The sequence below is a fragment of the Pipistrellus kuhlii genome, unplaced genomic scaffold, assembly GCF_014108245.1.
Source record: "Pipistrellus kuhlii isolate mPipKuh1 unplaced genomic scaffold, mPipKuh1.p scaffold_m20_p_2, whole genome shotgun sequence".
NCBI lineage: Eukaryota > Metazoa > Chordata > Mammalia > Chiroptera > Vespertilionidae > Pipistrellus > Pipistrellus kuhlii.
Window position 1 is genome coordinate 16036252 of NW_023425515.1, and position 15430 is coordinate 16051681.

The window sequence follows — 15430 nt, forward strand, 5'->3', positions numbered from 1 at the left end:
CCCAGGTTTCTTCAGATGACTGGCTACAAAATGAGGGTTCCCACAACCTCCTCTGGTTCGATAGTTTTCTACAACAGACCACAGAGATAATGAAAACAGTTACTGATATGCACCAACCTACACATGGGAGGTGCTATCAGGCAGTTGTGTACCAAGGATGACTTATCCAGCCTAACAGACCCTTGCCTCCACATGGATGGCTGAGACCACCAAAGATCAGCATGCTGCGGTGAGAACAAGCTAATACCATAAAGTTCAATTCACTCACATTATCATGAATCTTTAATCTCCTTGTATTTCTTCTAAATTGCTTGTTGGCTGATTAGAAAGTCAAACAGAGAAAAATGTTATGTTGCTTAAGAAAGGCGTGTTAAAAATAAAAAAGGAAAAGAAACGTGTGCTGCTCAATAAGTAATTCTCACTGACCTGCAAATGTGGGATGACTTTTGCTGTCTGGCCCATCTTACCAGAGAAGAAATTGAAAACTTAAAATTTATTTTTTCATTATTGCATTTTAAAGCATTGGGCGGTGGAGGCGGGGGAGGGGGAGAATCTAAATTTTCCAATTCATTTTACAAAGCTGGAAAAGCTTTTTTAAATATTGAAATAGAAAACAAAACTATAGGTCAGCATTTCCAAAACTGATCCTTGCATCTCTCTTTTCAATACATATTAATGAACATATATACACACACACACACAGGATTTTGTGATCAGATAATTTAGATAAGTGCTACACATAATATCCTTTTCTTGAAGGCTCATCTGCATTTTTGTGTAAAAGGCTCTAAGAAGTTCTACAGTAAAGAAACCAATTTAACCAAGATTTTCACATATTTATTTGACTGTAAGCAATCACTCCCTTATGGGAAGCCCAAAACCTTTTCTAAAGCAAAGAAGGTAAGAGACACTAAAGCAATGATGTCTAATTCAATTTGGAAACATATCAGATTTTATCAGGACAGTAGATAGAGACCACATCCCCTGCCACAAAAGTTCATAATAAATTTGCAACACCTCGTAAGTTTGACAAATAATTATCTGTATCTTTATGTACAGATAATATTATTTAGATCTTTCAAAGAGTATTTTATTTCCTTAAATATCAGCATTAATGTGATTTGTCTTTGAATTTAGATTTGTTGTTGTTGTTGGTTTTGCAGGCACAGTGAAATATGAAAAAATCAGAATTAGCCTCCGCGCTGGCCAGTTTTGCTTAGTGGATAGAGTGTCGGCCTGCGGACTGAAGGGCCTGCCTGGGTTTGATTCTCGTCAAGGACATACTCAATCTTCATTGTGGGGGCCTCTCATCATTGATGTTTTTATCTCTTTCTTTCCCTTCCTCTCTGAAATCAATTAAAAAAATTTTTTTTTAAAAGAAGTAACCCCAAAGAAAAGAATTGACCAATCCAGGTAGAGAGAGTTAGAAACAAGTTATTTTCTAAAACTTCAACCCAGAGTCCTCTTTATCATCGACACCCAAGTAGATACATGTATAACACAGAATGGGCTTCCAAGTCAGGTTATGGGAGCCCTGTGCAGTTCTTTTAAAAGACTGCTCTCTAGAGCAGTGTGAGGAGGCAGAACGACCTGGTTTGAGCAAAGCCTGCATGTTACTGCAACCCTGCTACCACTCGCCATCATGCCCAAAAGAAAGGCTGAAGGGGATGCTAAAGGAGATAAAGCCAAGGTGAAGGACGAACCACAGAGAAGACCAGCAAGGTCATCAGCTAAGCCTGATCCTCCAAAGCCAGAGCCTAAGCCTAAAAAAGGCTCCTGCATAGAAGGGAGAGAAGGTACCGAAAGGGAAAAGGAAAAGCTGATGCTAGCAAAGAGGGGAATAATCCTGCAGAATATGGAGATGCCAAAACAGACCAGGCTCAGAAAGCCTAAGGTGCTGGAAATGCCAAGTGAAGTGTGTGCATTTTTGATAACTGTGTATTTTCTGGTGACTGTACAGCTTGAAATACATTTTTAATCAAGTTTTATAAAAATGCAGATTTTGTTTTACCTTTTTTTTTTTTTATAAGTTTTTATTGTTCATATTATTACAAATGTTCCTTTTTTCCCCTCCACCATTGCTCTCCTCCACCAGGTTCCCACCCCACCCTCTGCCCTCTCCCCTCTCCCCATTGTCCTCATCCATAGGTGCACAGTTTATGTTCAGTCTCTTCCCACGCCCCCCTCTCCCCTTTTCCCCAAGAATCGTCAGTTCACTCCCCTTCCATACCTCTGATTCTATTATATTCAATAGTTAATATTGTTCATCAGATTTTTTTAATTTCCTTGGTTTTTAGATTCACTTGTTGATAGTTACGTATTTGTTGTTCATAATTTTTATCTTTGTTTACTTTCTCTTCTGAAAGAACCCCCTTCAGCAATTCATATAATTCTGGTTTGGCGGTGATGAACTCCTTTAGCTTTTTTTTATTAGTGAAGCTCTTTATCTGGCCTTCAATTCTGAGTGATAGCTTTGCTGGGTAGATTATTTGGCTGTAGGTTCTTGCTGTTCATCACCTTGAATATTTCTTGCCATTCGCTTCTGGCCTGCATGGTTTCTGTTGAGAAGTCAGCTGACAATCGTATAGGTGCTCCTTTATAGATTACTACCTTTTTTGCTCTTGCTTCTTTTAATATTCTCTCTTTGTCTTTTGCTCTTGGAATTTTAATAATGATGTGTCTCGGTGTGGTCCTCTTTGGATTCCTTTTGTTTGGAGTTCTGTGTGCTTCCTGGACTTGTAAGTCTAATTCTTTCACCAGGTGGGGGAAGTTTTCTGTCACTATTTATTTCAGTATGTTTTCGATATCTTGCTCTCTTTCATCTTCTGGGACCCCAATAATTCTGATGTTGGTTCGCTTGAAGTTGTCCCAGAGGTTTCTTACATTATCTTCAATTTTCTGGATTCTCTTGCCTTCTAGCTTCTGTGGAGGAGTGTCTTCTGGCTCTTTATGTTCCAAATCTTTGACTTGATTCTTGTGATCTTCCCTTCTGTTTTTAGGACTCTGTAAAATATTTTTTATTTCAGACAATGTATTCTTTATTTCTTGTTGATCCCTTATCATTTCTCGATGACTCCTTATTAATTCTAGTTGATCTCTTTTCATATCCTCATAGGCCTTATCCATCTTTTCTAGGAAATTCTTGAAAAACCTTATAAGCGTAGATTTGAACTCTATATCCAGACGCTTTTTGTCCTCCATTTCTTTCGTTTGTGATCTATTTTGTTGTCTCATTTCGCAGTTACTGATGGGACGGGGTTTCAGGGTGGAGCCTGCAGCTTTGGCTTCCGTCAGCCCCGCCCTCTGCGGGTCCTTCAGTGCTCGCTGCCAGCACCTCTGAGAGAAAGGTGCCCTCGATTTTCGCCTGCTGCCAAACAGTCTATGCTCTCCCCCAATGAGTCCGGTATTGGGGTTCAGTTCAGTTGGAAGTGGAGTTGGAGGTGGCGTTCAGAGCAGTCTGGAGCCCCAGTCTCCTTCCCATCAGGGCAATCCCGCGGCACAGCCGACCGTCCCTTCTCTGCGCGCAGTGTGCGCGCCTCCGGGACCTCCTTTCGCCACTTCCCCGGGGTTCCGCCTTACAGCCCGGCTCCCTATGGCTGAGCCTGAGTCCCCGGGGTCTGGCTTAAAACTGGGGATTAGAGCAGTCGGGGGCCCAGCACAGTCAGAGTTTTATTTCCTTCCCGCTAGGGAACGCCCGCCAGGCACTCGGCCTCCCTCCTCTCCGGCTCCGTCCTCTCGGCGCCGTGTCTCTGTACCTTGGCTTTTCCAGCTCCTCCGCACCTCCTTCTGGTTTTCTCCTTGCTTCTCACTGTAGAATTTCCAGTCAGTCAACCTTCCTGTAGTTCTGGGCAATGTCCGTTTTATATTTTAGTTGTATTTTATTGAAATTGTTGTGTGCGGCTGCGGCTAGGTGTTCACCTGGGTGCAGCCATCTTGGATCTCTGTTTTACCTTTTTTTTTTTTTAAGCTATGTTGTTAGCACACAGAACACTTCATTGTTATTTTTTGGGGAAGGACATATAGTACTAATAGAATGTCTCCAATGACATCGGGGAGAAATACCTTTCCCTTCTAGTTTTGAGAAACTTCCTCTTGGTTCCTGGGAGGAGGGAGATCTTGATGTTGACTCACATTAACCATCTTGGCACACACACCTTGTTGTGTGGGAAAACTAAAATTCGTTTTTATGTCCTTTTTTCCATCTCCACTTTAAGCATAGACTTTGGTTCTCTTAAGATCAGAGACCTATGGGGACCTGACCCAAAAATATTGGTTTCCAGTATGTTGGCAACCTGGACTTCCTAGTGTCACCACTGAGATGACCTACCCCAAAAGAGCAGCAGTTCCTTTTTATTTTTATTTATTGATATTTATTTATTTATTTATTTTAAGAATTCCTTCATAATGTGACAGTTGGAACAGGACTAATAAATGTGTTGTAAAAGGTTTCATATTACTGCTTTTATTTTTATTATTATTATTTTTTTAAATATATTTTATTGATTTTTTTTTTTTTTTTTTTTTTTTTTTTTTTTTTTAGATTGTGGATCTACAGATTGATATTCTCTGCTGTTTTAATTTCATTTCCTTAAAGTCATGGTCGGCTTATAAAAAGATTTTAAACAACATGCTCAATGTGAAATGTCATCTCTCACTAAACTTTTCCTGTTCAGAGCATCAGATGAAGACCTGATTGGGTTTTATAGTGGCTTTCTGATTTTGGTAGTTCATTGAAGAAGGGAGTTTGAAAGTTGTGTACTGTTAATGATTATCTGTCTGTTTTTTTAATATATTTTATTGATTTTTTTACAGAGAGGAAGAGAGAGGGATAGAGAGTTAGAAACATCGATGAGAGAGAAACATCGATTCAGCTGCCTCTTGCACACCCCCTACTGGGGATATGCCCACAACCAAGGTACATGCCCTTGACCAGAATCGAACCCGGGACCTTTCAGTCTGCAGGCCAACGTTCTATCCACTGAGCCAAACCGGTTTCGGCTGTTAACGATTATCTGTCCATGTCCTACCTGAAATACCATGATGGTTATAAAAGAATCTATATAATAAAGAGGTAATATGCAAATTGAACATCACTCCCTCGCACAAGACAGCCATCCCATGTGGTCACAAGATGGCTGCCACAAGATGGCCGGCAGGGGTGGGCAGCTAGGGGCAACTAGGCTGGCAAGGGAGGGCAGTTGAGGGAGATCGGCCAGCAGGGGAGCAGTTAGGCATTGATCAGGCTGGCAGGGGAGTGGTTAGGGGGTGATTAGGCTGGCAGGCAGAAGCAGTTAGGGGTAATAAGGCAGGCAGGCAGGGGAGGGGTTGAGAGCCAGCAGTCCTGGATTGTGAGATCAGGCCTAAACTGGCAGTTGGACATCCCCCGAGGGATCCCAAATTGGAGAGGGTGCAGGCTGGGCTGAGGGACTCCCCCCTCAGTGCACAAATTTCATGCACCAGGCCTCTAGTATTTAATAAAGTTGGATGCAGTTTGGCTTGGGGGAAAAAAGGACTGCTCTATACAACCCATAAATAGCATGTGTTTCACATGCTATTGGAACCCCTGACTCTGGCCATGCTACCTCTCTGCGAGCTCTATTATGGCAGGTCACATTTTAACTGAAGATGCTCTTATACAGCCTTCACATGGATGCCAGTGAGGCAGTGTGTCCTTGCCTCAGCTGGAACTTCTTGGCTCTGGGCATGTCAGCCCAGAGAGCTGGCGTTTGATCAAGGAAAGCATTATGCAAGCTGTATTGGGCTATGAACACCTCAGCCTTGGAATAAACTTAATTTTCACATGAACAAGATTGCATTCTATGCATGAAAATTTGGGGAACCTCAGCATCAAATAAATTTATAAATGCATCTTGATTTCATCACTGAAGAGTCATCGTGTTGCTTCAGAAAAGATATCACAAAGTGATAAATTTCTCTTTCATAGAGAAATAGAATCTCTATATGTCATATGTGTTTGATATGTATTATAATAAAAATTTCAAGATATTTTCATATAAAGTGCACTTTGTTTTGTTTGCTAATTTCTAAATCCAGCAAGACATCCTAATACTAAAAACCCAAATTTTCTCAAGATTGTAATACTAAAAACCCAATCTCAGTTGAATATGTTTTGAACTTGGTTAAAAGAAGGACAGAAGTTACTAATTTTTATCACTCCTCCAAAAAAATTCCTGAAATATTTAGGGGAAAAAAGTGATTTTTCATACAAAATACAAGGCCTAAGCCAATGAACTGGTACAAATTAGCACCAGTTTAGGGCTATCTTTTTGAAATTTTCATTGTTTTTATGGTTGTGATTTGAGTCAGAACAATGAGAAAACAGTCATAAGGGGAAATGCAGTTATATATGTGTTCAGGTACATTAATTATTGCTTATAAAACCATTTCAAGCATTTTAACTTTTCATTCTAATGCAGTTTTTAAAAAGTCTAGCAGATAAATCATGTAAAGATACTATTAAAAAAAAAAAGAGGCAGTTATTGTCATACTGAGCGGTACTTTGCAATTTTTAAAAGACTGCCCAAAATAACAAAAGAGGGAATGAGGTTTTTAAGGATAGTTGAATAAGTAAAAGGAATAATTTTCACTCTAGAATAACACAATCACATCCACTTACTGTTTTTGAAAAATGCTACTAGACACTAGAGTAAAAAATACAAACACCAAATTTAATGTGTTAAGATTCCAGACAGTGGGTTCCAATTTTTCCAGAAGAGCTTACCTTACTGAGATTCAGTGTGGACACTGTGATGTTCCCACAGTTCCCTATCTTTCTTTGGTCAGTTCCAGGGAAACAGACTCTGAGGCTGAGATTAGTATGCAGGAGGTTTCCTGGGGGGGAGGAGGGGGCAGGATCTGGGGAGGCAGGAAGGCTGAGGAATAAAGGGACCATGAGGTAGAAAGGGTTGGTGCAGGGAAAAGCTGAACGTGATTCTTCTATATACAACCAAAGTCTGAGTCAGCATCAGTGAGTGCTATTGGAAGCCAAGGAGCTGGGGTGACCCTTCAGAACTCTGCAGACTTGAGGCCAGGGGGGCCCAGCCTTTGTATATCCTCATTGACTGGCCTTTGGATGTGACACCATAGGGAGAAGATGGAGCCTGGGGCCAGGGCTCTCCCACTTTGGTCAGGAGCTAAGCCTGGGGAAGGATTCAGCTGTGAGCTAAGCCTGGGGAAGGCAGCCTGCAGCTGTCAGGGCAGGGCTTGGGGAGGGGGGAGTGGGGGAGGAAGGCATCCTGGGAGATCTAACAAAGAGACCACATCCAGTCCTTAGAGTGAGACTGTTACTAATCAGTGATACTGAGCTGCAAGAATGTCTGACATTAGTAAAATGCAGTGAAAACTTCATTTCATGCTTGTCTACTCAGGTAAAATCCAAAGAAGGAAAATCACCACACACACACACACAAAAAATTAAAAAATAAAAGCTGGAGTGTAAGTTTGGTAAGAGGAGAAATAGATGCAGTGCGATTCTGAGATAATTGACATCTGCTGAAGTCTGATGTTAAGAATTTATTTATTCCTATTTTAGTTCACTTGTCCTATATCTTATTTTCCTAAATAAATATTCATCTTCCTGAAGCAATGATTGAAATTATAAAATAGGATTCACTTCTTTTAAACTTCACCCAAGCACATATACTGCTTATATTACTCTCCACTTCTTTTTACATAAAATCCATCAGTAGCTATCATCTGATGTTAAACGATTTGTGCAATTTCCTATGCAAATATTCATTTAGTGTACTTGTTAGGTAATGAGACAAAAACATAAGAGCAACCATATGTCACACTCTGACATACTGAGTCTATGCGTGGCCTTTAGAGAAGTCTCATAAGGATATTTTTTTTTCTTTCCCCCTTTTCCTTCTTTATACCTTCCATTTAATATTAAAATGGCCAAAACCGGTTTTGCTCAGTGGATAAAGTGTTGGCCTGTGGACTGAAAGGTCCCAGGTTTGATTCCGGTCAAGGACATGTACCTTGCTTGCGGGCACATCCCCAGTAGGGGGTGTGCAAGAGGCAGCTGAGCGATGATTCTCTCTCATTGATGTTTCTAACTCTCTATCCCTCTCTCTTCCTCTCTTTAAAAAAATCAATAAAACATTTTAAAAATATATTAAAATGTAGAATACATTAAAAAACGTACTTATTTGGATTCTCTTCCCCCACACATGCACATACCATGCACGCCATGATTCTTAAATCAAAAAAGCATCGTCTAGCAATAGGTCCCAGTCAGAGAAATGTGGCATCACTCTGATGAACGGACCTCAAATGAGGAACTTCACATGGTTTTACTGACTAAGGCCCAACCTAAAAATGTGCACTTGTAGATAAGTAACATGAATGCATAGGAACGTTGGCTTAGTGATGGCTTTTTATTTTCCCCTATTACAGTGTGGTGGCTGCTGAGATAGTTCTGTTTCCAAGCACCTAATCCACATAAAATGCAAAATATTAACCCCCTACTTTCTATTTCTTGGTCTTCAGGGCATCTCAAAGCTAAAATGGCTCACACCAGCCCCCCCCCCCCCCCCCCAGACACTCAGAGATTTTCCCCCCCAAATTAACACAATTTAACACAGATGAGCTAGGTGCATGATGCTTTCAGCTACATCCACTAAAACCAACCTGAAAACCAGAAAATCATTAATTATACCCAAGTCAAAGTTATAAGTTGTATAAAATTTTGATTGATTTTTAGTGGAACGATTTTCTCGGTGAAATAATTTTTCCTCAACCAGAGACTTGCCTTTTTTTCAGAGCTAATACACACGAATAGTTTCAGGATCATTCCTTCACCTAAAATATGTTGAATGAGCTATCGCATGTGAAGCATATAGTTTCAGAGCAAGAAAGAATCTTAGACCACCCTGTTTAACCAACCCATTTTATAGATAAGGAAAGTGAGGCCAGCATTGGGAAGCCGACCACCAAAGGGCATAGAGGTCATTAGTATCCACTGTCACACAAGAATGCAACTCTCAGAGCAGTGTTCCTCCTGCAGCAATAGATCCATTAATATTTCAGAGCGTTTTGGTGTATTCTTGTTTTTGACAGCAATGAATGAATCACCAATGAATTAAATCTAGTAGGAGACCGTGGTTCCTAATGCCATGGTTAACATTCATGTTTAAATCCTTAAGCTACTTCAGTATTTTGTGCATAATGAGGAAACTGAGGCCAGATTTTGTATTTTGTATAAATCTGGGGAAATGTCGTTATGGGGTCACACAATTTAAACACATCTAATATAAATTGCTTACCTGGGCCCCAGGCCCATGCAGAAGAGCTGAGTCCATGAGACCCATGGAACTGGTGGGTCCTATAACCTTCAGCAATGTTTTGCCAGGCAAGAGATTTCTAACTTAAAAGAATGCATGGCCCGATCCTTTAGCACAAACAAATTAAAACCAGAATATAGTTTCAAAATCTGTAAGGCATTTTGAATGTCTGGTTAATCTTGCATTGTAATTTTCATTCTGCTTTCCCGCTTTTCTCAGAACAAGGTTTTGTGGCCAAATTTTTAAAGATAATACAGAGGGTAGGGGGAATTCATCACAATATATCTTCCCAACCCCTCAAAGTCTTCTACTGCTTTTTGCTTTTAATCTGAATCCTACAAGAAGTAATCTTGTATTTCCCATAGTTTCATCTTCATTTCCCAACCCAATGAACTTTTGCTGAACATATATTATAGGTTATCTATGGCTAGTTCAGTTAATACTTATGATGCCACGGTTAAAATTTCAATTGTAATTAAGAGTCAATGACCTTTACTCTGGCCCGTAGCCCTAAGCCAAGTATGTTCTAGAACCTTACTACGCCTGTAATAAAAGATCCTAGGAAAACCCCACACAAGAGTGAATGGCCTCCTCACACTACTGCAAGTATCTTTAATGACACATCTTTGGTCTGGAAGTCAACATCACAGTCTTGCATGAAAAGATCAGAGTTGCTAATATCTTAAAAAAACAAAACAAAACAAAACAAAACAAAAAAAACAACTACATTTCAGGCTTTTCCCCGGACCTTAGGGGCCCAGTAATGAGAAGATTAGTCACAGTTCCTGCCTTCTCAGAGCTGCATTCTAAATTCTGCTTCTTTAGGAAGCTTGTTGGAAAACTTTCAACTAATTCTGATTTTCTTCCTTGAGCTTCTACAGCACTTAGAGTCTATAACTGAATATTAGACCACCTGGCACTGGAATTCTGCTGATTTCATTTTCATTCATTCCTGCAGCACTATTCATCTCATTTCCTCGACTAGATTGCCAATCCCTTGAAATCGAGACCCATTGCCCTTTATTCTCTACCCCACACAGTGCTTACACGAGTGGTCCTCCATTGATACCACTGACCATTGCATTTTTTATTGCTCTTAAACAGCTTTTTAAAACATCAGAATTAAGAAAGACTGAATAAGTTCAGATAAAATTTGGACTGAGATTTATTTACTAGAAAATTATCTTTCAAAATTTTGATAATAACCTTTAATTCCCATAATATGCCAGGCCTACACACTAATTAATAAGTAACATATTCATACATAGCTGTTAATATACGTCTCTATATAGCAGCAAGCGAAAAAGCAAATTATTAGGGGGAAAAACTACCAAAATAATACTAAGTTAAACCATATGAAATTGCGGGTTTTGTTACTCAGGAATGTTCACCACCCAGCAGGTCCACATGGGTAAACCTGTTATGAATCATGCTTGGTTTTGGATGTGGACATTTACGTGAATTAAAATGTTTTCATATGTTAGGGTATTTTTATGACTCTTCTCTTTGCCTACAGTGAACATTGATTTTAAATTAGAAAAACATTAAAATTATTCTGATTTATTGACTCTAAGATGTATGAATTTTTTTTTTCTTTTAAATCTATGAAAAGATGGCTCTGCCACAGTAAGTCTGCCATCTGGCCTCTGAGTCTTGGTCAGATCTGCAGCTTTGCATCCAGCTCAAGGCTCCTTGAGAAATCAGCTCCTTAGTGTCTAACCCCCTCTAGTGAGCAGATCTCAAACCTCGGTTCATCCCTGTGATTACTTATGAACAGAGGGCCCTGGACAGTTGATGCAAACACTGTTACTAGTATTTTTGAGTTGCAGAAAATTGTACGCATGACTTTCAACATGAGCTCAGTTTTTATTTTTCCTGGACCAAGTGCATCCAGTATTTCTGTTATTAATGAATCAGGTTTTTACCTTCAATTTCAATTGCCAAGACTCTGAGTAAAGAATAGTATCACATTAACAACATCAAGGTTCGCTGGATCATCTATCTCTTTTCTAACTTCAATGGCATGAATCTCTATCACCTAGTGTACATGACATAAGGATGATGCCCATGGGATTGACAGGAAAAAACAAATATGGGTTCAATATAGGAGGCTGAAGGTGGTTATTAAATGCGACGTATAATGAAGTTGGGGGCCTAAGCCAAACATGGCTTTCAATGTTGGTATTTATTGGGCCTACTAATAATGTCGTTTTTAACATTCGTTTAAAATCTTGCTTGGCGTTGACTTGTATTGACATAACCTTCAAACACGTGGTATCTACAGAACATGTGAAGTGCAATTAACAAGTTTTGCTTGAAAAAGTTTGTGTTTGGTTTGGTTTTTGTTGCAAAACTAGGGCTAAGAAGATGGCGGATGAAGAGCATATTCGGCACTGCATGCTTTACGAGTTCCAATTAGGAAGAAAAGCAAGTGAGGCTGCAAAAAACATCTGTAGTGTCTTGGTCAAGATGCAGTTAGCGCCAGAAAATGCCAGCGTTGGTTTGAGAAATTTCGCGAGGGAAATTTTTTGTTAGATGACAAGAGTGGTCAAGGCCGTGTGTCCAATTTTGATCAAGAAGCTCTTCAAGCTCTTTTGGTGCAAAATCCTCAAATTACCCAACAAGAGCTTGCGACAACTTTAAATTGTTCACAAAAAACAATTTCCAGTCAATTGCGTGCACTTGGGAAAGTCCAAAAGTTTGGAAAATGGGTTCCTCATGAGTTGACCGACAACAACCGTAATCAAAGAGTCACAATTTGCAGTTCGCTCCTCTCTCGTCAAAACCGTTTGCTGTCTTTAGAGCAAATTGTTACCGGAGATGAAGAATGGGTGCTGTATGTTAATTTGAAAAGGCGGCCTCAATGGTTGGACAAAAATGAGGCTCCGCAGCCCACGCCAAAACCTGACTTGCATGCGAAAAAAGTGATGTTGTGTGTTTGGTGGAATTTTAAAGGAATTCTTCATTATGAACTTTTACCATCTAACCAAACCATTACAAGTGCAGTGTATAGTGCCCAATTGGAAAGGTTAGCCCAAGCTTTAAGAGAAAAAGAACCCGCACTGATTAATCGGAAGGGCGTAATTCTTCACCACGATAACACACTACCACATACTGCAAGAATCACTGCTGAAAAACTGCGCCAGTTGGAATGGGAAGTTCTCCCTCAACCTGAATATTCTCCTGATATTGCCCCTTCCAATTACCATTTGTTTCGTTCTTTGCAAAACTTTCTTCTTGGAAAAAAATTTAATAATGAAGAATGCCTCAAAAATGCATTGACCGAATTTTTTGCATCAAAATCACAAGAATTTTACAACAGAGGGATTAACATGCTTCCTGAGCGTTGAGCACAAGTAGTAGAAAACAACGGCAACTATATTGTTGCTTAAATTTTGTTGTATTGTTTAAATAAATTCGATTTAAAAAAGTATTAGAAAACGGCATTAATTATTACTAGACCTAATACTTAGAAATCAGGTGTCAGTCATTTATAGAATTTCAATTTAGCCTTCTGTTAAACTTATACTGTGAGTTGAGATTTATTGTGAACATTTTAATTTGGTGCATCAAATAAATAAATGAGCATCTAAACTTACATATCCTTTTATAATTGTACCTCCCTCACTTCCTAAATTGCTTATTGGTTGCTCTCTGTGGTTGAATTACTTCAGATAGAGACTCTGTTGGCCCATCTATAGGAAAACTCCCCTTGATCCTTAGGAAGGTCCCAGTCACAGACCCACACATGTCTTTTGCTGCCTTTGACACTGGATGAGCTCTCCGTGAAATACAAGCCCCAGGCTGAAAATCATCTCACATTTCCAACTTTTGTTGGTTCAACAAGCATTTCCTAGGATCCTATTGGAAGTGAGTTACTGTGCTGCGTGCTGTGTGGGATAAGAAGGTAAATCTTTTAACTTCTTCTGGAAATGGAAAATTCCCCAAGACAGCTGATAATCTAGAAAAGAAACTCAGGTCCATATGGAAGTCGCTATAATGTTAGACAGACTGTGACAAGGCCCCTGTGTCAGGTGCAAATGAAAGGTTGTGGAGTAGTGAGAATGGACAGGTGTCATCCTCACAGACAACTTTAGGGAAAAGGTGGCACTTGAGCTGGGCCTCAAACAGTGACCCCGCTCAAAATCTTTCCTCTGCCTATTCCCATCAGCTCTCCTCTGCACCAACCTCTTCTCTTCCAATTGTCTTCTCTTTTCTTGCTGATCACTGGTCAGAGCTCAGTCATAGTGATGGGCTGGTTAGATGCCAAGGGAGAGGTGGGTCTGGAAAAGGGAAACAAGAACACAAGGTAAGAAGTCAGGAGATGGAGAGAAAGACACAAGGTGTCCCTCAGAGACAAGCAAAGCCTAATACTTGAGTCCTTAAACAGGGCACAAACTTGCTGAAGGTCCCTTGTAATGTGTAGTGTGTTACAGGCCCAGGGATAAGGGTACAAGACATATAAAACACACCTACACCAAGACATGTCAATGCTTAGGGCTCCAGGCAGCATGACCCTTCCTTCGGCCAAGCACAGCTCTGGTGCAGGAGAGAAGAGTTGCTTCCACTCCCGTGATAGTCAGGGGTCCTCTAGACCAGGAGCAGGCCACTCTTCCTGGTTTATCTCAGCGAATTCAAAGCTTTAAGCTTAGGTTAACTTTGGTTGGATCATCATGTCCCATATATACTGAGAAAGCAGAAAAAGCCATAGTCAGGTTGGCTCAGTGGATAGAGCGTTTGCATGCGGACTGAAGGGTCCCAGGTTTGACTATGGTCAAAGGCATATGCCTGGGTCTCAGGCTCAATCTCCAGTAGGGGGCATGCAGGAGGCAGCCAATCAGTGAATCTCTCTCATCATTGATTCTATTTCTCCCTCTCCCTTCCTCTCTGAAGAAAACAATAACACACACACACACACACACACACACACACACACACACACACACGAGGTCCGGTGCACAAAATTCATGCATTGGAGTGGGGTCCCCCTCAGTCTGGCCTGCACCCTCTCCAACCCAGGACCCCTTGGGGATGTCCGACTGACAGTTGGGATCAGGCCTTAACTGGCAGCCAGACATCCCTCTTGTAATCCAGGACCGCTCCTAAACACTCACCCGCCTGCCTGATCATCCCTAACCCCTCTGCCTCAGCCTCCATCACCAGAGCTTTGTCTGGAAGGACATCCAGAATGATGTCCAGAAGGTCATTTGGCTGTCTGGTTTAATTAGTATATTATGCTTTTATTAATATATATATCTCAGCGAATCCAAAGCTTTGAGCTTAAGTTAACTTTGCTTAGTCATGAAAATGACCCATCCTTCTTATAATAGGGAATAGGATAGAGTTTTTCTTCAATGTCCATAATAATCTCCTGTTATAATAAAAAAAAAAAAATAGAGTAGAGTAGACCTGGGGAAACAATCTTTCAAGGATCCAGCCTCACCTTATATTTTCACACAAACAACAGAAACCCCAAACACTGAAACATGCAAGGAACAAGCCAGTGGCTCCTTCTGTCTATGTATTGACACCCTCTTCTCTTCCCCTTCTTTCACTATTGATTCCCCACCTTCCCCTGACCCCTGACCCCTGCCTCTGCAAGATAACCCCACCCCCCTCTCCAAGCTTTTAAACTCTGCCCTCCAGAAACACTTGGATTCGAGCCCTCTTATAACTATCCAAGAGCCATGTAATCTCAGTGCCTCAGTTTTCTCACCTGTAGAATGACAGAAATGTCAAGAGAATCACACCAGATGGTGTTTATAAAGTAAGTGATTTTCATTTGTGTAAATTTTATGCACACGTTTCTTTGTATGTGAATCATTTTACGTGAGGTGATCTGCGTACATACTATCTAGCACACAACAGTTCTCCAGCCCCATTGCTGTCATCACCTTGGACTTGCTGTCACATACACAATTATGTAAGTTAAGCATCCCATGTGTGAAAGTGATTTATAAACTGTAAAGATCTATGCAAATGTGATATTGCTAATGATTTACTAACTCTGAGGTGTTACCTTTCCCTAGGGATATTTGTGTTTTATCTATAGTCAAAATCTTAAGCTAAAGTTGATGTTACATTGGTGGGGATTCAGTCTGCAGTCAAATAGGTTGGGGAAG

General features: G+C 40.4%; 1 long non-coding RNA gene and 1 pseudogene across 1 annotated transcript; one reads left to right on the forward strand and one right to left on the reverse strand.

Moving 5' to 3' along the window:
- The first annotated feature begins 1635 nt into the window (after positions 1-1635).
- On the forward strand, positions 1636-1914 carry LOC118723494 (annotated as a pseudogene).
- Positions 1915-1981: 67 nt separating this feature from the next.
- Positions 1982-4309, reverse strand: LOC118723496. Its single transcript, XR_004989275.2, has 2 exons — positions 3951-4309; positions 1982-2011 (listed from the first exon to the last, which is right to left on the reverse strand). It is a non-coding gene; the product is annotated as an uncharacterized LOC118723496 (long non-coding RNA).
- Between the last annotated feature and the right edge of the window lie 11121 nt (positions 4310-15430).